Genomic DNA, 25,651 nt, shown 5'->3' on the forward strand with positions numbered 1-25,651 from the left:
GTGCCTGGCTCTTAGTAAATTTTCAGTCGTCGGTAGCTGTCATCACCACCACCTCCCTGGTTTTACTCCTTTTTTTCTTCACTCCCCATATTGGATTGGTTACTGAATTTTGCCAAATCTGCCTTTCTTCCATCCGACCCTTCCTCTCTGTTCTCAGAAGCCCTTCCTAGGCCTTCAGGCTACTGCATTTTGCTAAATCTCCCTGGATTTTTTTTCCCAAACTGCTTCAAGTGTAAAACAAAATAAATAAATAAATCTCCCTGGATTTTTGTATTTAGTCTCACCCACTCCAATCTGTTTCTTTGGCAGTAGTTTTCAACCTTTCTTCTTAATATCTGTAGATACATTTTTAAATGGACAAAAGAAAATACTTTGCAATCAGGGATGGGCTATGGAGTCCCAAACACTTCCCCTGCCCCCCTCGTTCACTGCAGCCCTGTGAAGCCCCTCCAGGATCCCTTGGGGCTTTGAGAAAGTCATTATTGTGTGGCCCTATTGCTACCAGGGGTGATGTTCCTGAACATGTAGATCTGACCAGTTTGCTCCCCCAGTGAAATGCCCCATGGCGCCCTAGCACCTCGGGCAGAGAGTCCTAACCTGGGGATCGCCCTTCTCTAGTGGATCGAGACCTTGTAGATTTCTTTTAAACATGGCACTAATTGTGCCACACGTGGCTCAGGGTGGCACTTACGGCCCTTCACAGTGTGTTCTCAGCCTCTGTTCCCAAAAGGCCCCTCTACTTCATCTGTGCGGGCCTGGCATGACCTCTCTAGTGCCTTTTGCCCATGTGGTTTCCTTTGTCCTTGCACCCATTTTTGCCTGGTGACATCCTATTTTAAAGGGATTTTACAGCGAGTTCGTCAAATTCCATAAGTAAATCCTATTGGAGTTTAGACTGGGATTTGTAGATAAACTGAAGGAGCGTGACCATCTCCTTTCTAGGAGTATAATGGCTCTCCACTTATTCAGGTCTGCTTGTTTCTGTCAGTAAAGCTTTGTAATTTTCATATAATTCTCGCACAGATCCTGGTAAGCGTCTTCCTAGGAAGTGGTTCTCATCCTCTGAGTGCAGCTCAAAGGTGACTTCGTCTGGTGAGGTCTTTCTTGACTTTCTCCTGGGTTTTGAATTTTTTAACTGGAACTATATAATCCAGGCTGTGTCCTGACAGACACCTCCCTGACCGAGCGTGATCTCCTCGGGGATTCATATCTGTGCCCTTCGTCCTGCATGTTTAGCACAGCGCCTGGCCCATGTGCTCCAGACCGGCGTTTGCAGAGGCAATGGACCGGGCCCACCAGGCCACATCTGCTTGGAGAGACAGCGACAGGCCCTTGAGGTACGTGAGTGGTGCTCTCTCAGCCCTTCTGCCAGTCTCAGGCAGAGATTGGGGTGTTTTCCTCATACAGCCCCCTGCTCTGATCTCTCACTTCCTCCACACCCATCTCCACCCCCCCTACATCCCTTACCCCCCCCCCCCACACACACACACATGCTTCCCTAGACACTGGCTTGGTGGGGAGGTGCGGCCTTGAGGCTGAGACGCAGGTGATGGGGGCCGTGAGACTGGTGTCCCTTTCAGAGCAGTGCAACCCTGAAACTCGTCCTGTCAAGAGAAAAATAAGATCAGCTGTTCTCAATCCTCGATGGCCAGGAGTGGGGGCCAGTGTCATCACAGGCGAGGTGAGGGGGCAGCCCGAGAACATTGTTCAGGAGAAGAAAAAATGGGCAGGAGGCAGAGGGAGAAAGGCCATGGCTGAGACTGGGGGAATCGCAGTGGGCCCTGCTGGCAGGACTTCTCTAGTCACTTCTCTAGTCACATAGACCCACACAGGGTCTCCCTCTGTGGGTGTGGCTGGGCTGTCAGTTCACCTGAGCTAGGCCCAGCCAGGAGGCTTCTTTTGTCCTAGATCAGCTCACTGCTGCTGGGGGCTCCTCGGAGCTTACAGCAGTAGTGGGCTGTCATCCTATCCATCCATCCAAATGTTCTTTAATACTTCCTGGGTGTCCTGCACCATGCCAGCCTCTGAATGCACCCCCTCTGGTGTCCTCAAGGGGAATTGAAAGTTCCCAGCAAAGAGATGGCTCCTTTCTGCACTTTGAGAAACTTCCAGGTTGCATTCAGGCAATACCAGCAATTTCTGTCCATGCAAAAGGCACAGGGGATTCTGCTTGGCAGGTTTTTATAGAGCACCTAATTTATTGGCCCATCATAGAGCTGGAGACTTGGAGGGGTGACTGGGTCAGGAGAAACTTCAGTCCCAAGGGCCAGGTGGAAACATAACATTCAAACACTAGGACGCACATTAAATCGAAATCATCAAAGCATCATTTTTCATTCCCTTTCCTACAAAAGGATTAAAGATGCTCCTCCACTTATGATGGGGTGATGTCCCAATAAACCCATCGTTAAGTTGAAAATATTATAAGTAAAAAATGCATTCAGTCCACGTAACATAGAGAACATCATGGCTTAGCCTCACCTACCTTTCACATGCTTAGAACACTTACTTTAGCCTACAGTTGGGCAAAATCATCTAACACAAAGCCTACTTTATGATTAAGCATTGAATATCCTATGTAATTTACTGAATACTGTACTGAAAGTGAAAAACAGAATGGTTTCACACAATTATAAATTCAAAAAATGTTAAGCCAAATAATTGTTAAGTCAGGGACCATCTATATTAGTATGATGTCCAGATTTCAGGGCAGAAAGGGTGTTTATTTGGTCCCTGTCACCGTCACGTGTATGTGCATGTGCACAAGGACCTTTTACCAACTGAAGGACAATAAAATCTCCTGCTCAGGCTTTCTTCCCAGTCATAAGTGGTAGAGTGGTAGGCTGAGTTTTGTGGGGTTTTTTTTGACTCTATTTTTAGAGCTGTTTTAAGTTCACAGCAAAATTGAGTGGAAGGCACAGAAATATCCCATACACCCACTGCCCCCACACGTGCACAGCCTCTGCACTGTCAATGTCCCCCATCACATTGGCACATCTGTTACAATTGTGGAGCCTACACTGACGTGCCACTATCACCCGAAGGCCAGAATTGTCATTAAGGTTCACTCTTGGTGTTGTACATTTATGGGTTTGGACAAAGGTATAATGACATATTATAGCAACACACAGACTATTTTCACTGCCCTAAACATCCTCTGTGCTATTCATCCCTCTTGCCCTCTAACCCCTGACTGCTCTTTGTACTGTCTTCAGAGTTTGCCTTTTCCAGAATGTCCTATAATATGAACCATAGCCTTTTCAGATTGGCTTCTTTCACTTAGTAATATGAATTAAAGTTTCCTCCATGTCTTTTCATGGCTTGATAGCTCAATTTGTTTTAGTGCTGAGTAATATTCTTTTGTCTGGATGTACTATAGTTTGGTGTGTTGTTTTTTTTTGTTTTTCTTGAGAAAGGCATCTCGCTATGTTACCCAGGCTGGCCTCAAACTCCTGGGCTCAAGCCATCCTCTTGCCTCAGCCTCCCAAGTAGCTGGAACTACAGGCACAAGCTGGATGTACCATAGTTTTTTTAAATCCTAGGCTAGGTTTTTTTAGTTAGTTATGACATTTCCCTTTGAGGATGACTCATCTCTAGCTGATTTTCTCAATAGTATTAAGAAAGAGGACAGAGTTTCCCGTAGAATGTAGAGAATCTAAATCTTTGCACTTTAATTATTATATCAGCCATAGAGTTACATTCAATTTGTTATGCAGGATGTGATTTTTTTTTTTTAAGTTGTCCCATACCTGGCATGTCACACAGAGCCCACCCTGTGCTGTTCCCTTCCCCAGCCACCCATTCGGTACATGTGGGGCTTTCACAATCTCCCCACCCTTCCTGTGCCCTATTTCCTGTTCCTGGAATCCGTTACCGCGGCCACGCATCGCCCTTCAGCCTGTTTCTGCGAAATGGGCAGAACCCTCGCTGGGTTGGCAAATGCCTGTTCCTCTAAGTCTTGGTTCAATTTTCATTTCTTTCAGTGACACTTTCTGTAACGTTTCCTCTCTCTCAAGCAAAATTAAGTACATCTTCCGGGTTCCCACACGCTCATTACTAATCCACGGCTCCTGTGTTTTATGGTGCTTGTATCTGTCCTCCCACCTGCCATAGGGCAGGGACCTCATCTACTCCCGGCTCCCAGCGCTCAACCCAGCTATGCCATCGACTGGCCATCCCAGGATTTAATCTTGTGGGTAGAGGCCAGGATTAATAGTGCTTAATACTGTGTGGCTCATTTAATCTTTTTTTTTTTTTTTTTTGAGACAGAGTCTCACTCTATTGCCTGGGCTAGAGAGCCTAGCTCACAGCAACCTCAATCTCCTGGGCTCAAGCAATCCTCCTGCCTCAGCCTCCCGAGTAGCTGGGACTACAGGCATGCGCCACCATGCCTGGCTAATTTTTTCTATATATATTTTTAGTTGGCCAACTAATTTCTTTCTATTTTTAGTAGAGACAGGGTCTCGCTCTTGCTCAGGCTGGTTTCCAACTCCTGACCTTGAATGATCCTCCTGCCTCGGCCTCCCAGAGTGCTAGGATTACAGGCGTGAGCCACTGCACCCAGCCTCATTTAATCTTTATAACAGTTCTATTTCGTACACACCTAATGAGCTGAGGTAGCGTGTACTTTCCTTCTGCCCATGGCACAGAAACAGGCTGAAAGGTGACGCTTCACCGGGGGCCCTGGGAGTGTTACTCATAGACTGAGTTTGGAGCTGAGCTGCCTTTTTTTTAGTTTGAGAAATATGAGAAGTATAACAATTTGTGGAACTGTAAAGCCCTGTACAAACTCTACTGTTAGTTCATTGCTACCAGCCTGCCTAAGGCTTGATTATTGTCCACATCATTCAGACTATTCGGGTATACTGTCCCCAGCACAGAGGACTTTTATTTAATCTATAAAAAGAAAATACAGCATGCAAACAACTGAATGCTCTTTGTTTTTTCTCTCTCGCATCATATATATATATATATATATATATATATATATAATGGTTGAATATAATTAAATATTTGTTCTCAGCAGCAGTGGCATAAAGGCATAGTAATTAGGAAAGAATGAAGAACAAGGTTGGGAGCCGCATTCAACATGGAAATAGCCTTCTGTTGACATTGCCTTATGCTGACATGATCTAAAATCTTAAGGGGCCATAACATCCTTGAAAGCTGTTTTTTGTTTGTTTGTTTGTTTCTATTGCAGGGTGTGTGGGGGGGGTTCACCTTTCACCTAGCTCCACCTGTTCCCATGTCAACTCAGATTGGTTCATTAACTGTTTATTAACAGTTAAAGACTGTTAATTTTTAAGAGAAATGTGTGAGATTTAGAAGCTTAATTTTAAGAGAATTTTAATATCAGTGATCAATCTGTACCACAGAGTGGCTGGTCCACCCAGACCAGATGACAACCAAGCGAACGGAAGCCTTCATCGGCAGAGCGTGCAGACTGCCATCGAGAACTGTCCAGCATCCCAGGATGCGGCTTCCTTGAATTACTCGGCTGCTTGCTGAAGCACCTGCCTGCCTCCTGCTGCCCGAGTGCCTGTTTTCCCAGGAGGCCAGCTAGTGTGGGGAGGCTTTGCTGGAGCCCAGGTGAGAAAGGCTGATTTCCAGGGATGTAGACAGGCTGACACGGGTAATTCAGGCCTCACCCTCATCTACATAAATAATGTTTCAGACACATGAGGGACTGAGGTGGCAAATTCTTTCTGGAAAGAAAACCTGACATCCATCCATTGCCATATACGTGTTTTTAAATGTCTTGGAGTGGCCGGGTGCGGTGGCTCATGTCTGTAACCCTAGCACTCTGGGAGGCTCGAGGTGGGCAGATTGCTCGATGTCAGGAGTTCAAAACCAGCCTGAGCAAGAGTGACACCCCATCTCTACTATAAATAGAAAGAAATAATTGGGCAACTAATATATATAGAAAAAATTAGCTGGGCATGGTGACGCATGCCTGTAGTCCCAGCTACATGGGAGGCTGAGGCAGCAGGATCGCTTGAGCCCAGGAGATTGAGGTTGCTGTGAGGTAGGCTGACGCCACGGCACTCACTCTAGCCTGGGCAACAAAGCGAGACTCTGTCTCAAAATAAAATAAAATAAAACAAAAAAATAAATGTCTTGGGGTTTGGTATAAGATAGATATCATAAAAGATTATCATTTGGCACACGCTTATTTATTAAATGCTAAGGTTTGGTTCCCTTCTAAAAGTAGCTATATATCTAATCCTACTTCCTTCCTCAGCCAATATTTCAAACCACACTGTATCCTGGCTTTGCCTAAGTAGTCACACCAGTCTCTTACAAAGTGCTCCTGGGTAGTCCATAGAAATGCTATTCCAAAACTTTAGGGAGGAAATTATATAACAATTTGAAAAACTTTAAAGAATATCTAAGTAATGGAACGCTAGTCCTATGTACTAAAAATGCCAGTCATCTAATTCATTTAAACAGTCAAGGAAATTCTAATTCAAATGTCCCCATAAGGCCTGGTGTGATAGCTCACACCTGTAATCCCAGCACCAGCACTTTGGGAAGCCAAGGTGAGAGGATCACTTGAGGCCAGGAGTTTGAGACCAGCCTGGGCAACATAGTGAGACCCTGTGTCTACAAAAACTGTAAAAAAAAAAAAAAAAAAAAATGGTGGTGCATGCCTGTAGTCTTGGCTACTCAGAAACTGAGGCAGGAAGATTGCTTGAGCCCAGGAGTTGGAGGCTGCAGTGAGCTATGATGATGCCACTGCACTCCAACGTGGGCAACACAGCAAGACCCTGTCTCTAAAATAAATAAATAAATATATATATTAATAAAATTAATTAAAATGTCCCCATAAAAAGGTCTTTGGCTAGAATGAATCACCATTGAATGGGCTCATGTTTTCAAGCAGGATTTGATTAATCTGGTCATACTTCAGGCCTCAAATTCAGGGATGATGTGGCAAAGGTCAGAGGAGACATCCTAAAATAGAAGTGAACAGAGGCTCAGAGAGAACAAGATGCAGCCTTAGCCTGGTCCTGGGAGCAGCAGGGCCTAAGGACACCTCCCAGAAGGGAAGATAGAAAGAGAAGCCCCAGCGTGGGTGGTGTCAGGCTCAGAGAAGTTGAACGACTTGCCTGAAGCCACCCAGCTAGCAGCAGCAGAGCCAGCATTGTGACTCAGGTCTGCCTGGTGTCAAGTCTCTTTCCATGGCCCTCCCTGCCTCCTCGGGCTGGATAGTCACTCTCCACTGTGCACGCTTGGTGATGACGGCAGCTGTGTGCAGCTTCTGTGTTTCTAAGCTAACCAGGAGCTAGTTGCTAAGCATTTCAGCCTCAAACAGAAAAAGAAGAAAAATAAAAGCATCATTAGAGCTATCAGCAACCTGCCTCTGCAGTGACAACAGCATTGCTGTAAAGGTTTGAAATAGATCATGTTTCTTCATAAAGGTTAAGTTCTAAAGAAAGCACAAAAGTCAGAAATTACATTTAAAAACAACCCTCTAGGCCAGGTGCGGTGGTTCACGCCTGTAATCCTAGCACTCTGGGAAACTGAGGCAGGCAGATCGTTTGAGCTCAGGAGTTCGAGATCAGCCTGAGCAAGAGCGAGACCCTGTCTCTACTAAAAATAGAAAGATATTAGTTGGACAACTAAAAATTTATAAAAAAAATCAGCCAGGCATGGTGGCGCATGCCTGTAGTCCCAGCTACTCGGGAGGCTGAGGCAGGAGGATCGCCTGAGCCCAGGAGTTTGAGGTTGCTGTGAGCTAGGCTGACACCATGGCACTCCAGCCCAGGCAACAGAGTGACACTGTGTCTCAAAAAAAGAAAGAAGGAAGGAAAAAAAAACCCTCCAACCACTCATAGCTTGAAAAAATCCCTATATGTAAATAGGCAGCCAGGAACTAAGATTGGCTGAAGGCCCAGCAGGGTCTCACCTCGCATCTCAGATTCCGTCCAGGACACGTGCTCGGGGCAGCAGAGGAGGTATGACCTGCCGGCACCTCTTGAAATTCTTTCTGTTTCTCTCCCTCCCCACCCACTCTCATTTCTTTATTTATTCCACCTGAGTTTCGGAGCCCTTGTTGAATCTGTGTGTAACTTCCTGCAGCTGGGAGACAAGAAGCATCGCTGAGGACCACAGCCCTTTGCGTCCCTGAATGGCACCACCTCCACAGTGTCATTTCCAAGCCTGTGACTGTCCTCTATGTCCTCCACTCTGCTTCCCAACTCGATCACCACACAGATGCTCACGACCTCCTGGGGCGTGTCACAGGGCGCTGGAGCTGCAGTGGTTTCATTGGGTCAACAGGTGTGGCTGCTGCACTAGTTAGAGGCAAGAGAGATCCCAGGGGCGGGGGCAGGGGGGAAGGAGACTAGGGCCCCAGGGCACAGTCATCTGCATTTGCTCCCACAGTCCCTTGTTCAACCTCAAGGAACTGGCTCTGACCCCCTCAACATTCCACAGGCCTTTCCTGCAATCTGCCTCTAATTGTTTCCCTGTCCTTCCCTTTTGGAGGGGGAAGGCCAGGTGACTCCCCAATGTTCTGGAGCACTCACAGATCTGGCTCTTCCAAGGAGTCTTGGAATCCCTCCTTGTCACTGTACCCTGGAGTGTCTTGCAGCCTCCATTCCCATGGGTCTATGTGGGCAAGTGGCAAATAGTGCTTGCTGGCCCGTAGGGTGACTCCTTTCAACCTGGAATCCCAAGCTGCCCAGTGAGTGCCTCAGAGGGCAGTCAGGCCCAGCCCCCTTTTACCTGTGTGCATAAAAAGCAGATGAGGGCCAGGTGCGGTTACTCACACCTGTAATCCTAGCATTTTGGGAGGCTGAGGCGGGAGGATCACTTGAGCCCAGGAGTTCAAGACCAGCCTGAGCAAGAGAGAGACCCCCGTCTCTACAAAAAATAGAAAAATTAGCCAGGCATGGTGGTGCTCACCTGTAGTACCGGCTACTGGGACAGCTGAGGCAGGGGGATCAGTTGAGCCCAGGAGTTTGAGGTTGCTGTGAGCTATGACACCATTGCACTCTAGCCTGGGTAACAGAGAAAGACCCTGTCTCAAAAACAAAACAAAAACAAAAAACAAACAAACAAAACAGCAAGACAGAAGCCTGGGCTACAAATGACAATTTTTCTACAAATTTCTACATAAAGGCTCTGGAAGCCAAAGCAGGCAAAAGAGAACTAAATGACCTCACCGTGAGCCAGGCAGTGGAAATTCATAGAGGGGTATGAAATACCCAGGAATCTCTTCCCACCCTCCACCTGCCCCCCTTCCCACTGCTGAGGGGAGCCGGTGAGTGGAAGCCCATGTGCCAGTCATTCATCCGTCCAAGGTTGACCCAGCACTGTCACCCAGCCAGGCCAGCACTAGCGGCTGGGCGTTCAGCAGTGAATTAAACACAGCTCTGGCCTTGTGGTTCTCAGTTCAGTGGGGGAAACAGATGCAAACAGGAAATGATAAGACAGGGTGGGAAGGGGAAAGGCAAAGCTTTGTACAGGATGCCATGGGCGGTACTGGGGACTTGGAATCAGGAAAGGCTTCCTGGAGGAAGGATATGCTGAAATTATCCATTGAAGGTGATTGTACGAGATAGAAACAGTCTAAATAGAGACCAGGAGGTGCGAGTGGGGCACGCCAGGCCATTAAGTGTTCCAACACGTGAGAGCAGAGTGGTGGGAGATGAGGCTGGAATGACAGCAAGATCCAGGTCAACAGACCTGGACTTTATTCTCTGGGCAGATAAAGGCACTGTGGGGAGGGAGGGAGTCTTGGGAGAAGGACAAGACCTAGGAGGGAGGCTGTATATGAAATCTGGGGCTAGAGAGAAGCCAGAGACATGGGCACAATCAGAAAATAGGGTCTGACTCTTGTTCAGGCAGGTCTTGAACTCCTGACCTCAAGCAATCCACCCACCTTAGCCTCCCATGTCTTGCTGTTTTAACTGCTCCTTTTGGGACTTGCAACAAGACCAATTTGCTTTTTGCTCCTTATCTCTGCTCTCTTCAGCCATTTTCTGCCTGTAAAGCCAACCTCCTCTGCTCAGTTCATGGGAGCACATTTCTAAATCTTTTTTTTTTTTTTTGAGACAGAGTCTCGCTTTGTTGCCCAGGCTAGAGTGAGTGCCGTGGCACCAGCCTAGCTCACAGCTACCTCAGACTCCTGGGCTCAAGCAATCCTCCTGCCTCAGCCTCCCGAGTAGCTGGGACTACAGGCATGCGCCACCATGCCCGGCTAATTTTTTCTATATATATATTAGTTCTATATATATTAATATATACTATATTATTTAATTAATATATTAATTAATATAATATATTAATATATTCTATATGTTAACTAGCCAATTAATTTCCTTCTATTTATAGTAGATACAGGGTCTCATTCTTGCTCAGGCTGGTTTCGAATTCCTGACCTCAAGCAATCCACCCACCTCGGCCTCCCAGAGTGCTAGGATTCCAGGCATGAGCCACCGCGCCCGGCCGCATTTTCTAAATCTTTAGATGAGATGCTACACAATTCATGAATCACTAATAAAAGCCCATTAGATCTTTAAACCAAATTTGTTGGCCATGAGCAGTGGCTCATGCCTGTAATCCTAGCACTTTGGGAGGCTGAGACGGGAGGATTGCTTGAGGCCAGGAGTTCAAGACTAGCCTGAACAACAGGGAGACTCCATCTCTACTAAAAGTAGAAAATAAATTAGCCAGTCAACTAAAAACAGAAACAAAAAATTAGCCAGTCGTGGCGGCACATGCCTGTAGTCCCAGCTACTCACTTGAGAGGCTGAGGCAGGAGGATCACTTGAGCCTAGGAGTTTGAGGTTGCTGTGAGCTAGGGTGATGCCACGGCACTCCAGCCCAGGCAACAGAGTGAGACTCTGTCTCTAAATAGATAAAGTAAATTTGTTGTGATTTTGTTCTTTTGACAGACTTGAGAACTTGTTTGGAGGTCCTAGGGCAGCTGCTTGTATAACCTTGACCCAAGATGGGAAGGGGAGAGACAGCACAGAGCCAAGGCCTCCACCTGCCTGCAGCAGGAGCACAGAGCCAGGGCCTAGGATAAGTTCCCGGCCACTGGTGGGTGGGTTTTTCATGGGTTTTCTTGAGGCTTTCCCCGTCTCCCCATGCTTCAGGTCCTATCCTAGTGCCGGCCCTCCCCTACCTCACTGTGTGGCTTGGGGAATTCGCAGCCCCTCTCTGGGCCTGTAGCCCATGCAGACAGTATTTGCTAGGAGAGAAAGAGCAACTTACACAACCATCTAGCACCCAGCAGACCCGGGCTCTTCGCCGGTGTCATTTGCACATGGAGAGCTTGTGGCACATCCTGAATGCACCTGCTAACCCAGACTCGCGCCACCGGCTGGGTCACAGGACATGCCTCTAGCCACGACAAGGGCCTTGCTTCTCACAGATCCCGCCTTCCAGCCCTGCTTTCCAAACCCTGGGCCTTCCTCGCTGAGGAAGGCAAGGCGATGAATAATTATGGAGCTGGTGTCACTTTGTGCCGGGCACTAAGCAGGGGCCGTAGCCGCAGGGAGCAGCTGGCTTTTCCTGGGGACAGGGGTGGGGCTCAGGGGCTGGAGTAGGGGTGGGGAGACCGAACGGGCACAGACCAGGAACCTGCCAAGTGACCTCTGCTCCAAAAAGCAGAGCCCAGGAGCCCCGAGCCAGTCAGACCGAGCCCTGGAGGTTTTAGGTGCTGGAGCCTTGGCTGTGGACTGGCCCGAGATGAGCCCCACAGGGCCGGCGTGACCGGCCTTGGCCGGTTCAGGAGACGGGCGTTATGGATAGACTGAGTCACGCTCTAAAGGAAGCCCTGATCCTCATCCGGACCCCCGGGAGATCCCAGCCTGATGAGGGTTCCGCGGCCATGTGCGCGCTCCCTCCCAGGGCCATCAATGGCCACCGTCTCCAAAGACCACCCCTTCTGTGTCCCACATCTCCTGCCCCCACACACCGGGTCACGGCCCGCCCCTGCAACGCCCCCCCTCCCCCGTCCCCTCAGTGAGAAGTTCTGGCTTAAAGGGGTGAGGATCGTTGTCCAGGTAGGGAGGGCGCCACCCGGCTGCTCCGAGGGCGCTGTCCAGCCCGCGGTGCTGAAGCGTTCTGGGCCCGCCTGCAGCCGCCATCCCTCGCTTGGCGGACTCCAGGCCGCATCCACACAGGCTAATAATCCGCAGGGATGCTCGTCTGCCTCGGCATGATTGAACTGGAATCGCCGCTGTGGTCGGAGCTTCCCTGAGGAGGCTCAGGGAGCGTCAATGCTTGTCTAGGGGCCAGGAGGCTTGGGAGAGTGGACAGAACTTGATTCCTGCACTCTGTCCTGAAACCCATAGGCATTTGCACACTATGGACATCTCCACCGCCTGCTCCAGACCTGTCCTTTGAGTTGTGTGGGGAGATTGTGCCTAGGAGAGGGTCCACTCACTTTCCCAGGAACTCAATTCTTCTCACCTGCATCCAAGCCTGGCTACCTAGGGAAAAGGGGCATGGAGTGGGCAGACGTTCCCTGGAATTCCTCCCATACACACACCCTGCAGTGAAGGTACTTCTTTATCCTCTCTGCCCACAACCTCTGCCCTCTGCCCACAACCTCTCCCCCTCCAAGCAGACAGGGAAGACCAGGTATCCCTGAGGCAGGAGATCAGAACGCAGGTGGGGCAGAACAGTAGAATTAAGGTCATGTGTCTGTGAGAACAAAAGCTGCAGTCAAGCTGAGGTTGTAACCATTATAGAAACACTTTGCTTGCTCTGGTTTGGGGACAGCCCCTTGGGAGGCACCTGAAAAGATGAAAGGCAAGAGTGTCCCATTATACCATCATATTGTCCCCCTGAATGGGGTTTGGAACCGTGACACATCTGGGTCTAAACAAATAAACTAAAAAACTCCTCCACCCCATGGAGGGGAAGAAGTAACATTCTCAGTTGCCTGTGGGGCAACAATGCAAGAAAGAAGGAAGAAAAGGAGAGACCCAAAGAGAATCCAGTGCTACTATCCACTTGGACATGTGCCCACTCCTACCCCCTTCTGTAATATACTATCGCTTGCTAATCTTTCTGGACACCCCTCTCCATGTCTGGAGGTGTATCTGCTAAATAAACTTCTTTTACTTTGCTCTGCTGCTTTGGTGTTTGGTTTCCATTTTTTGTCTACAAATACAAGGATGGAGGATGATCACTTGCTGGTAACATCCCCAGTGAAGGGCTCTGCAACTCGGGGTCTAGAATCTTGCCCTTGAAAGGGTAAATGACACAGCTGTCCAGTGAGTTGAGTGTGAGCATGATGGCAGTGATGTTGAGCAGCATGAAGAAGCTGGATACAGCTCCTGGGGCAGACACCAGCAAAGAGGGGCCAGTAGGACACTGGAAAAAGCAGCCAGATGGCCATACTGGTGCCTAGGACCATGCCCTGGTTCATCCCAGGCCCCCATGGGCACCTCCTTAGAGTCAGCCAAGGATCAGTGCAGGCAGGAAAGGAGCTGAGGAAATAGTCAAGGCAAAGGGGTTTTGAGAGGCTGTTCTAGAGGAGCAGAGCCAGTGGCCAGCTCTCATTTGGTGGATGCAAATGTCATCTCCTACCCTCAGGAGATGCATTCAGGCACTGGGGTCCAATGCCTACCACCACAGTGCCTATACAGCTCCAATTTGAGGTGTAAAGAACATTCTGGCTAGACCTGGTGTGCAGGGCCCCAGGGGACCAAGCACCATGGCAGGGCTGAGTTCACACCATGGGGACGAGCAGGTGGTGGCCTCAGGGTTGCTGAGCTGTCCCACAATGAGGATTCTTATACTTACTGTGCTGCATAGAGAATCATGTTGCTTGACTCTGGAAGCCTGTGCCCCTCTTTATCTAGAGTGCCTGCTGGTATACCCTGGACATGTGTCTGAGACAGGCGGTGCTGCTCAGCCAATTGAGGGGACACTCATCATAGCTCACTGCAGTCCCAAACTCCTGGGCTCAAGCAACCCTCCCACCTCAGCCTCCAAAATAGCTGAGACTACAGGTGAGTGCCACCACCTCAGCTAATTTTTTAATTTTTTGTAGAGACAGGGTCTCACTATGTTGCCTAGGCTGGTCCTGAACTCCTGAGCTAAAGCAATCTTCCCACCTCAGCCTCCCAGAGCTCTGGGATTACAGATGTGAGCCACTGCACCCAACCCCAAGTTCTTAGAGTTTAAACTTTTTAATAAAAATTCAATAGGATTGGAGGATAATGTCGAGAAAAATCTCTCAGGAAGTTATGAAAAAAAGAAGAAATGGAGAATAGGTTTGAAAAAAAGATAACAAGATGTATTGATTAACTTCATATTATTTTTTAGGGTATCAAAAAGGATGTTTTGTTTTGTAAGGTGTAAATAATTAAATTAATAAAATGCATATCTAACAAAAGATGGTTAACATTCAGTATCATAAAACCATTTATCTTTTCTTTTAAACTTTGCTAATTTCTGCTACTTTTTCCAACTTAAATAAGAATGCCTCTTGACCCAATCAACTATGGTTATAAAAAAAACTAAGACATGTGAAACTATTAGGCACATCCAAGTCCAATTAATGTAGTTCAAGGTTCCCTTCTTGAGGAGCAGATGAGTCGCCTGGCACTTCATACACATGGAACTGCATTGATCATCTACGAAATTCAACTTTCACATTTTTAGTCAAACTGAAAGACTTATAGCAAATATTCAAACACACCACATCTTCAGTTACAACTGAATAAGTATAACATTCTACCAGATAAAAAGCTGGAACTTAAGTGTGAGAAGCCTTCGTACACTGTGCTTGTATTGGTCTCTTCTTTTGAGATGAAAGCCAGGCATCAAGACTTTCAACACAGCAGTTCAGAAGATAAATGTCCAAAACAGGTGACTTGGTTATAGGCCATCATTTAGCAATTCAATGCCACTGGCATCGTAATGCTGGAGAGAGCAAGTGTGTCTCCATATTTTAGTCAGATTTGTCTTTCTTGGTTCCTGTTAAGAACACTTTGTTTATAGCAGCGGCCCCAACCGCTGTAACTCCTCCAGCCCCAGCAGACACACCCCCTTTCGCCAGCCCTGTGCCCATGGGAGGCACAGTTGTGACAGCTGTTTTGGTCACCTCCAGACTTTTTCCACCAACCCAAGCCACACACCAGTGGTGGCACCAACAGCTCCCTTTGTAACACTGAAGATACCCCCAGTCACACGGGACAACATGCCTGGCTGCCGCTGTGGCTGATCTTTCATTGAACCTGCTAGTGGTTCATTGAACCTTCTGGTGGTTCATCACTAAGGTATGATGGGATTTCTTGTTGGTTTTTATCAGCCTGGCTCATGATCTCCGAGGGTCAGGGGCCGGCACCTGGGGCTGGGGACAGGCACAGAGAAGGGCTGAGGTGGCAGGATCAGCCTGCACAACCCAGGCAGTTCCGGGCTCCAGAGGCGTCCCCTCAGGCTGTGGAGCCAGGAGACACTGTAAAGGGGGGGGCCTCTGGCTGTGGACGTGGTCCCCGACATGACTCACCCCCTCAGACACCTCCTCAACTCCCGCCTCCTCCCCGCAGTCCCGCTCCCACGATTAACTTTGTATTAGTAGGAGTTCTAGGAAGAGAAAACAATGGGGAGGGAATTATTAGAACTAATTTTTAAATTTTTCTATTTTGTTTTTTTCATGTTTTAGAGAGGGTGTCTCATTCTGTTGCCCAGGCTGGGGTGCAGCAGTGTGACCACAATTCATTGCAACCTCCAACTACTGGGCTTAAGCCTCAGTGTCCCCAGTAGCTGAGACTACAGGCCTGTCGCACCATGCCCAGCTAATTGTGTGTGTGTGTGTGAGTGTGACAGGGTCTCTCTCTGTTGCCTGGGCTAGAGCGCCATGGCGTCATCATAGCTCACTACAACCACCAACTTCTGGCTCAAGCAATCATCCTGCCTCAGCTTCCCAAGTAGCTGGGACTACACGCCCATACCACCACACCTGGCTACTTTTTCTATTTTTTGTAGAGACAGGATCTTGCTCTTGCTCAGGCTGGTCTCGTACTCCTGACCTCAAGCAACCCTCCCACCTTCACCTTCCAGAGTGCTAGGATTACAGGTGCGAGCCATTGTGCCCAGCCCAGAACTAATTTTTTTAAATTCCTAGAATAGAAGACCATTAGTTTATGGGTTGAAGGGACTCGTATCACACTTCCACACAGTGGATGAAAAAATGTCACAAAAGGCACAGCACTGGAAATTTTAACAATGCCTATGAGTAAAGATATGATCCTAAAATTTCTGGGGAAAAATAATCCACCCACTAGAGACCAGAAATTGCAACAGCAGCATTGGAAGAATACAGAAGAAGAAAACTTTAAACCTTACAGGGAAAATTATCTCCACATAGAATTATATATCCAGTCAAAATATCAACCAACTGTGAGGGTAGAAAAAAAGATATAATTAAATGTTCAAGGTCATAAAATTTGGCTTCTGTGTACCTCTACCATGTTCCTTTACTTCAAGAGAAAGTATTTTTTTAACATAAGGGAATGAACTAAAATGAGAAAGCTGTGGGACCCAGAAAAGCAGGATGTCATGGGATGGGGGGATGCCTGAGGACCCCTAGATGAAGGGACAGAGACTATTGGGTGACAGTTCCATGGCAGCAGCACTAAGCAGCCAGTCCAAACAGGAGTAGGAAGTCTGAGGGCTCCAAGATGCCAGTAAGAGAAAAGGCATGTGCGGCACACCACTGCATGGGCTGGGGCATTATTTACTGATGAATGTTTCTCAGCTCGGGTGGCCAGGCTGGAAATGAATTAATTAATGACAGATACATGGAAACAGAAGAGAGAGTCCAGTGTGGGGCAAGGGTGCCGTTTGGTCGTATGCCTTATAAACACTCTTTTTCTTTTCAACTGCCTACCTGTACTACTTGGACAGAAATAAAAGTTAAAACTGCACCAGGCCCAGCCCACATCCCCAGAAGCTGCTCAGCCGAGGGCTGCTGAGATCTGGCTGTGTGGCCTCAGGCCAAGCCCAGCCCTGGTCCGTGAGCAATAGCCGGAGGTGGCTAGGATGGCCGCTGCCCAGGTGCTCAGCTCCCAGGAGAGGGCAGGTGTTGTCCAGGAGCCACATCTGGGCCTCCTCACTGTCCAGCTGGACACAGGTCTCAGAGATGCCTTCTCCTCCCTCAAGTCCAGGGCGTCATCTCCACTTCCTCTTGCTGGGCACCCCTCCTCTGTCCCCACCACTGGCCTCAGTCACAGCACTGCTCACCCTCAGGTCCTCATGTGTTTCCTTGGCTGTCCCTCCACAGGGCTGAGAATCCCCAGAAAGCCTGGGAGATGCATCATTCATTCATTGCTGTCCCCCACTGTCCCCTCTGGTGCCTCGCCCAGGGCCGGCACATGGCAGGAGCTCAATGCCTATGCATAGATGCTGGCAGAATGAGTTGATGGACACAGAAGGTGTCCTGAGAGTGAAGTGCCAGGGCACAAATGAGGCCCCGGCTGGTAGACCCCTCTGACCAGCTGTGCCACTCCTGCTTGGCTCATGCTGTGTGCTCTTGCAGCAGCTGTGATGCTGCCACCAGAGGCCACCACCACCCCGGGAGCCTCCATCTTCCCCCTACCAGTCCTCAGCATTGTCCCTGCCTCCATGGGGACAGGCACAAGTGGGATGCCAATGGTGAGGGGCAGAAAAACCTTTCCCCACAAGTAACCCAGTTAATTCCGGGGTTCCCTGAGCATGTGCCGGGCTTGGCACCTAGTGCTTTGTGTGCACTGGCTTTTTAACACACTCAGAGGCCATTTTGCAGAGAGAGCACCAAGGCTGGGGTTGGGATGGGGGTGCCAGGCTCCATCCCCTGCATTATGCCCTGGCCCTACCTGGGTGTTGACTCACGACCTCAAATCAGAAACCTACCCCTTGAGGGCAGGGATCCACCATTGTCAGAAAGGGGCCCTTGGCCTAACCTAGGGAGATGGTGGTTGGTCTGTGTGGTCCCCAACATTTGAGTCCAACCATGCTGCTGTCCATGGGACCCCCAAGGCCTCGGGATAGGAAGGCAGTGAGCGGGAGAGCATTTGTAGATCAGATAATGTAACATTTGCATTTAGTTCTGCTGCCCCCATTCCGAAAGTGATGCAGAAACACAAGGAACCTGAGGCCCCGCATCCCAGTGATGACAGCGCAGGAAAAGGTCCAACACACACCCCAGAACAGACACCCACCATGGCTTAAGGTCAGGGCTAGTGGGCAGGAGAGTACCAAGCAGAAGACTGGAGTGGGCTTTCGAGCAACCTGGTCTGGGTTCACACTTAAGTCCAACATAGGGACAAGTCCCTGCACCTTCCTCTGCCTCACCGTCCCCATTTGAAAAATGGGGGCAAAGACAGCACCTCCTTCAGGGTTGTGGTTAGGACTGTCCTGGCCCAACTGGGGCTTGAGACCACCAGGGGCAAGCCTGTGTTTGGACCAAGTGAGGATCATTGACTGTAACAAAGGACTCATGGTGTATCTAACCAAGTGAAGAAGACAGTTCCTATGGTATTGGGGAAAGAGTGGGGTGTAGATGAAATTTAAATAAAACATTTTTTATAGACTCAAAGGGATACGTGCAAAGGGATGGACTGTGGAGTGCAGCAGGGTGCTGTTTTCCTTGGAAAGTAGATAAATGTGGAATGTTGTGCCGAGAAGAGTCTTTATCTGGGAACCAGATAGAGGCTGCTGCTGTGCCAATGTGACTTCAATCCTCCAGATCGGAGTGGGATACATCATTCTTAATGACGTCATTCCAAACTGCACAGTTTCTGATACTCCATGATTTTAGCAAAAACCTTTCTCAGTCCGTAAGAAAGCACTAGTAACTCCAGGAAGAGGGTGGTTATAGCACTGTGTAGCTGCAGCCTATGCTTGGTAGAAACACTCTTTCCTGTTAACCCTGCAGCTGGCTCTATCACTCTCTGTTATCTCAGCTGGATCAATGGCAGGGCAGATGTTTACTTTGAACTCTGAGCTAAATTTTACTTCTTCCGGATTCAATGAGGTTATGCTGTATAAAGGGCCTGGAGCAGGGGCAGGCCGTGAGTAAAGGCTCAGTAAGTTACAACCATCATTAGTAGCTGTGAATTATCAACTCGATCGTTAGGACCATGATGGCATTATGCCCAGACATGATAGGAGCCCACGGGCCAGCGCCCAACCCAGCCAGTGGGAGGGAGATTGAAGAAGGCTTCCTGGAGGACTGAGCTAAGTGTCACCAGGTGAGTGGAGGGAAGGGCAACCCAAGCACAGGGAACAGAATGGGAGAAGACACAGAGGTGGGTTGTGCAAGAGGATCCTGTGAAGGGTGGGAGAATTGAGAAGTGAGACTGTAGAGCTATGTGGAACCAGAAGGGTAAGCTTGATCATTTGATGGGATTACTCATCTTTCCACAATGAGTAACAGGATCCTGATTTTATAGAGGAAGAAACAATCTCAGTGTGGGCCATTCAACTTTAGATGACAGACCTCAACTACCTCTTGGAGTTGTAGAACAGAAAGCTGAGGCCCTGACAGGGCAGTGGCTCACCTAAGTAGCCCTGCGTGGGGAACGGGGCTGGGATTCAAACCCTAGTCTCCTCTACCACTCCCAGTGCTCCTTCTGTACCATCCCTCGCTGGGAACCCAGCCTCCACCTGACCTGGTCCTCTGAATCCTCCATTAGGTAGCTCATACCAGGAAGGATGTGTAGGGACTCCTAGTGCCCCTTGGTGTTTGTTAAGATGAAACCCAATACAAAATAAGATTGAATCCATCCAAATATCTGCAATGGCGAGGAAAGGCTGCAATGGCTGCAGCTCCCCTCCCTACCCCTTCACCTCACCCTACAAGTCCTTCCTGGACTGTCAACTCCTGGGGGGGCAGCAGGGGCAGGGAAAGGGCTGGGGGTGGGCACTGGGGTACCATGGGACCTCGTTGTCAGAGCAGGCGGGAACTTTCTACCATTAAATACTTTGAAATAGCAAGAGACATAAGAAAGCAAAAAAAAAAAAAAAAAAAAAAAATCCCAGGCAGCACATGTTCTCTTCTGGCACAGTGTCCCCCACCTCCCAGGGTCCCAGGCACAGGAGCCCAGGTTCACACCAGCAGGAGGCTGGGACCGGAGCTTCTGCAGACTTTCCAAGCGTGTTTATTCACATTCCCGTGGACTCCTGAGGGCTGCACCGAGCTTCCCAGTGTCCATTGGGGGGGTGGGGGAGGGAAGCAGCCCCTGACATGCAGAGCTGATTTGATGCTCAGAGTTAGACCTTAATGTTGCACAAACTGATTGGAGTCTCACAGCCAGGTCATTTTGTTCTCCTGTTGGACATAAACAGGCTCACCAAATTCCAACCTCCATTAAGGTTACTCTGAGACTGTGATAAAATGAGACAAAACAAGGCCACTTTACAATTTTGTCTAACCACTGACAAAAACAAGGTTGTCATCATGCTGCCATCTGTAACAGACAAACAACCCCTCTCTTGGCTAAATTGAGCCATTGCTATTCTTTTTGTCAGCTATATTGTGATATAACTTACATACCATTTAATGCCCCCATTGAAAGTGCACAATTCAATGGCTTTAACTACATTCACAGGGTTGTGCAACCATCACAATGTCAAACGTGGAACATTTCCATCACCCCAAGAAGAAACCTCATCCCCACTTGGCAGTTACTTCAAAACCCTCCCATCTCCCCAGTGGTAGGCAGGCATTAATCTGCTTTGTCTCTATGTATCTGCTTATTCTGAACGTTTTATATAAATGGAATCATGCAATATGTAGTCCTTTGAGATATGTTTGGTCTTCTTTCACTTAGCATAACATTTTCAAACTGCATACATGTTGTAGCATGTACCAGTACATCACTCCTGTGGTGGTCAATTTTATGTTTTATTTTGATGGGGCCACAGGTGCCTAGATATTTGGTCAAACATTATTCCAAGTATTTCTGGGAGGGTGTTTTGGAAGGGATTAAGATTGAAATTGTTAGCCTGAGTAAATCAGATTGCCCTCCCTAATGTAGGTGGGCCTCATCCAATTAGTTGAGGGCGTGAGTAGAGCAAAGAGCTGACCCCCCATGGAGTAAGAGAACATTCTGCTGCCTAAACACTTTCAAACTGGAACACCAACTCTTCCTGGTTCTATAGCAATCTACTGGCCTTTGGACTCAAATAATATTCCACTATATGGAGATTCCACATTTTGTTTATCCATTCATCAGTTGATGGACATTTGAATTGCCTCTACTTTTTTACTATTATGAAAAATGCTGCTGTGAACATTCATGTACAAGTCTTTGTGTGCATATATGTTTTCATGTCTCTTGGGCATATACCTAGAAGTGGAATTGCTAGGTTACGTGATAATTCTGTGTTGAGGAACTCCAAACTGTTTTCCACAGGGGTCGCACCATTTCACATTCCCAAAAGCAATGTATAAAGGCTTCCAATTTCTCTAAATCCTCATCAACACATATTAATGTCTTTTTCAGTGATAGCCATCCTAATGGGTATGAAGTAGCCTCTCACTGTGGTTTTGATTTATATTTCCCTAATGACTAGTGAGGTTGAGCATCCTTTCATGTGTTTACTGGCCATTTGTTTATCTTCTTTAAAGAAATGTCTATTTATATCCTTTGCTTAATTTTTAATTGTTTTTTAAATACTGAGTCATAATATTTCCTTATATACTCTAGATTCTTATCAGTACATAATTTCCAAAAATGTTCTCCCATTCTGTGGGTTGTCTTCTCCCTCCCTCCCTCCCTTCTTTCTCTTCTTTCTCTCTCTTTCTTCTCTCTTTCTTTTTCTTTCTCTCTCTCTCTCTCTCTTTCTTTCTCTCTGACAGAGTCTCGCTTTGTTGCCCAGGCTAGAGTGAGTGCCGTGGCATCAGCCTAGCTCACAGCAACCTCAAACTCCTGGGCTCAAGCCATCCTCCTGCCTCAGCCTCCTGAGTAGCTGGGACTACAGTCATGAGCCACCATGCCCGGCTAATTTTTTCTATATATTTGTAGTTGACCAATCAACTTCTTTCTATTTTTGGTAGTGACAGGGTCTCGCTTTTGCTCAGGCTGGTTTTGAACTCCTGACCTTGACCGATCCTCCTGCCTCAGCCTCCTAGAGTGCTGGGATTACAGGTGTGAGCCACTGCGCCCAGCCCTTCACTTTCTTGATGTTATCCTTTGAAGTATGTAAATTTTAAAATTTTGATTATGCCCAATTTTCCTGTTTTTTCTGTTGTTGCTTGTGCTTTAGGAATCATATCTAAGAAACCATTACTGAATCCAAGGTGACTGCTCCTTTTTCCCACCAATACAGCTTTATCCTTGCTCTACTCTGTCCTCTCTATAGATAAGGTTTGTTAAGGTATCTACTAGAGTTTGTATGTTTGCCCCCAAACCTCATGTTGAACTTTGATCCCAATGTTGGAAGTGGGGGGCTAATGTGAGGTGTTTGGGTCATGGGGCAGATCCCTCATGAATAGATTAATGCCCTCCCTGGGTGCTGTGAGTTCTCTCTCTTTTAGTTCCCTCAAGAGCTGGTTGTTAAAAAGAGCCTGGCACCTTCCCCTTCCCCTTCCCCTTCCCTCTCTCTCATGCTTCCTCTCTCACCATGTGATTTCTGCACACACCACAGCTTCCACTTGCCTTCCTCCATGAGTGGGAGCAGCCTGAGGCCCTCACCAGAAGCAGATGTGGGAGCCATGCTTCTTGTACATCTGCAGAACCGTGAGCCAAATAAACCTTTTTTCTTTATAAATTAGCCTCAGGTATTCCATTATAGCAACACTAAATGGACTAAGACAATTATGGAATTGCTCATGCTTTCTGGCAGCTTCCAATCTAGCATGAACCCCCACTTCCTCAGACCCTCTCTCAAATCACCCAACGAAAGCCCAAACCCTATAATAGGTTATTTTTAACATCATTTTACTGAAATATTTTCCCGTGATCTGAGTTCTCCATCACTGCTACGAGTAACAAACCCAACTTACTCAACTGCAGCTGCTCCTGGTGGTCTCTGGCTGAGGGACGTCAACACAGAACAGCCCACAGGATTATGAGGGGCTTGGTGGTGAGGGCACCCCACATGAGGCGTTCAGGTGGAAATCAAGGTTGCAGGTCGTGGGGAAGGAAAGAGCCACAGGCAGCTTTGAGGAGAGAAAGGAACTTTTTTCTCAATTAACTTGAATCAACATAAAGGGAACCACTTTTTAAAGGCTCCTTTTCCCTGATTATGGAAGTAATTCCTGCTCATTGTAGAAAATCAGGAAAGCAGGAAAAAATTTTGTCCATCATCTTATAATCCAAAGAATATTGTTTTTAATTATATGACACATTATGAATTTTTAAAAATCACCCTCACCCCTTAATTTGTCTGCTTTTATTTTTCTATATTCCCTTTCAGTTTTAATTCATATGCAAATAACATTCTTTACATAACAAACCATTAAATCTGCTTTTTAACCTTTGCATTTCGGTGTAAACATGAATCTGTGCTGCTACACAGCCTTCAGGTACACCCAGGTTGTGTCATTCCCCTCTCAGTGGCCACGCAGCATGCTTCTCATTTTAGGCAACACTGTAGTGAACATCTTCCCACTGGGAGGACAGAGCCAGAGTGGGGAGAAAAGCTGGGTCCCAGTTCCTCTCCAAACTCTTCCTTGAGCTGAGCTCCCAGGCACCTCTGCCAGGAGGTTGGGGAGGGAAGTGGTAAAAGTCTTGTGAGAAACCCAGGCATTGTCCCCTTGGAGAATTTGGAGGGTGACCCTCTGACTTCTGTGTACAGGGTCAGATAATGCTAGGTGGGGAAGCTGAGGGAGATTTACAGGTGGGGGAAGATGTGAGGAAAGAAAAGGGTGAGCTACAAGAGCAAGTATGTTCCAGAAACAACTGTGTCATTCACATTTACCCCACAGGTGTGGGACTCCAGGCTGTGCAGGTTGTGTAGACAGAGCCATTTGAATGTGGCAGAAAAAGGCTGGGTCCTTGGAAAAAGAAAGGGGCCTTGTCCCCACCTCTGAGCCCAGACTGACCTATCAGAGACAGAGCTCACCTGACAGAGCTGGAAGAGGCAGTGATGGCCACAGTGTGAGACTCCTGCAGTGACAAGAGTGCTTGGGCCTAGGTTCTGAGCTTGGGGGTGAGGAGGCCACAGCTGGAGCTGGGGGTAAAGGGGCTCAAGGAGCCTGGAGCAGAAGATGGGTGCTGGTGCTTGGGGCTAGGAGTGGGGTCTGAGAGCTGAGGGTGGGGGGCCATTCAGTTCTAAGGCCAGTGGAGACAATGTCAGTGCATCTGCATGCCCAGACCCTTGGCAAAGCTCCTGGTTAAAAAAAAAAGAAAAAGAATGCCAATGGCAGCTGGGACAGGGGAGACAGAGGTGCAGAGGGGACCCTGGGGTGAGGCAGGAGGAGGGGGAAGAGCAGCCTGGCCCTGCTGAGTGACCAGAGTGGGTCTACCTACTTTTCCTAGGTATCTCATAAGTAACCCTCTGTAACTGCTGAGGCTCCTGGCAGCCCAGGGAGGTAGGCCCAACTATCCTTACTAACAAATAAGAGTACCAAGGCTCATAAAGAATAGCCAACCCCTCCAAGTCACACAGCAGAGGAGCCTTGAGCCAGAACTTGAATCCAGGATTCTGCATGCTGGATCTGCTGCTTGTCCTCGGTGTCTCCAGCCTTTGGGAATGGAGTCACCTCCACAAAGGGTGTCCCTGCAGCCTTGTTGTCCAAAGTGCCTCAGGGGGTCTGTTGTGGGGCTTGAACACAGGGGAAGGCACCTGGGGACAGCAGCAGCAATTATGGCCCGGGGCAAGGGGGTGGATTCTCAATGGGGGCAGCATCAAGGGGTGGGGCTGCCATCAAGCATGACTCTGTGTCTTAGTCCATTTTGTGTTGCTATAACAGAATGCCACAGACTGGGTAATTTATAAAGGAAAGGAATTATTTCTTGCCGTCCTAGAGGCTGGAAAATCCAAAGTCAAGGGGCCGCATCTGGTGAGGGCCTCTTGCTGTGGTATCCCATGGCAGAAGGCAAAAGAGCCAGAGACCATGAGAGCAAGAGGGAGCCTGAACTCACCTTTAAAACAAGCCCACCTGGCCAGGCGTGGTGGCTCATGCCTGTAATCCTAGCTCTCTGGAAGGCTGAGGCGGAGGGATTGCTCAAGGTCAGGAGTTCAAAACCAGCCTGAGCAAGAGCGAGACCCCATCTCTACTATAAATAGAAAGAAATTAATTGGCCAACTAATTTATATAGAAAAAATTAGCCGGGCATGGTGGCGTATGCCTGTAGTCCCAGCACCTTGGGAGGCTGAGGCAGTAGGATCGCTTGAGCCCAGGAGTTTGAGGTTGCTGTGAGCTAGGCTGATGCCACAGCACTCACTCTAGCCTGGGCAACAAAGTGAGACTCTGTGACAAAATAAAATAAAATAAAAAATAAATAAAATAAATAAATAAAACAAGCCCACCATAGCCATAACTAACCCACTCCTGCAATAATGACATTAATCAATATGAGAGCAGAGCTTGTAGAACTCAAGAACTTGGGCCCCAACCTCCTAACACTGTTGCATTGGGGATTAAATGTCTAATACATGAATTTTGGAGGATACATTCCAACCATAGCACTCCTTCTATATCTACTGTCCAATCTCCTGAGCCTGGCTGGTCACAGTCAGTCACATC

The 25,651-nt window shown here is 48.1% G+C and overlaps 1 protein-coding gene and 1 pseudogene across 1 annotated transcript in view; one reads left to right on the forward strand and one right to left on the reverse strand.

Moving 5' to 3' along the window:
- The window catches only part of CA4 (carbonic anhydrase 4), a 179,097-nt gene that overhangs the window by 132,322 nt on the left and 21,124 nt on the right, over positions 1 to 25,651 (forward strand). The gene's annotated exons all lie outside the window — the stretch shown is intronic.
- LOC105859000 (transmembrane protein 263-like) lies at positions 14,379 to 15,384 on the reverse strand (annotated as a pseudogene).

This window comes from Microcebus murinus, chromosome 18, assembly GCF_040939455.1.
Source record: "Microcebus murinus isolate Inina chromosome 18, M.murinus_Inina_mat1.0, whole genome shotgun sequence".
In the NCBI taxonomy this organism is placed as follows: Eukaryota; Metazoa; Chordata; class Mammalia; order Primates; family Cheirogaleidae; genus Microcebus; species Microcebus murinus.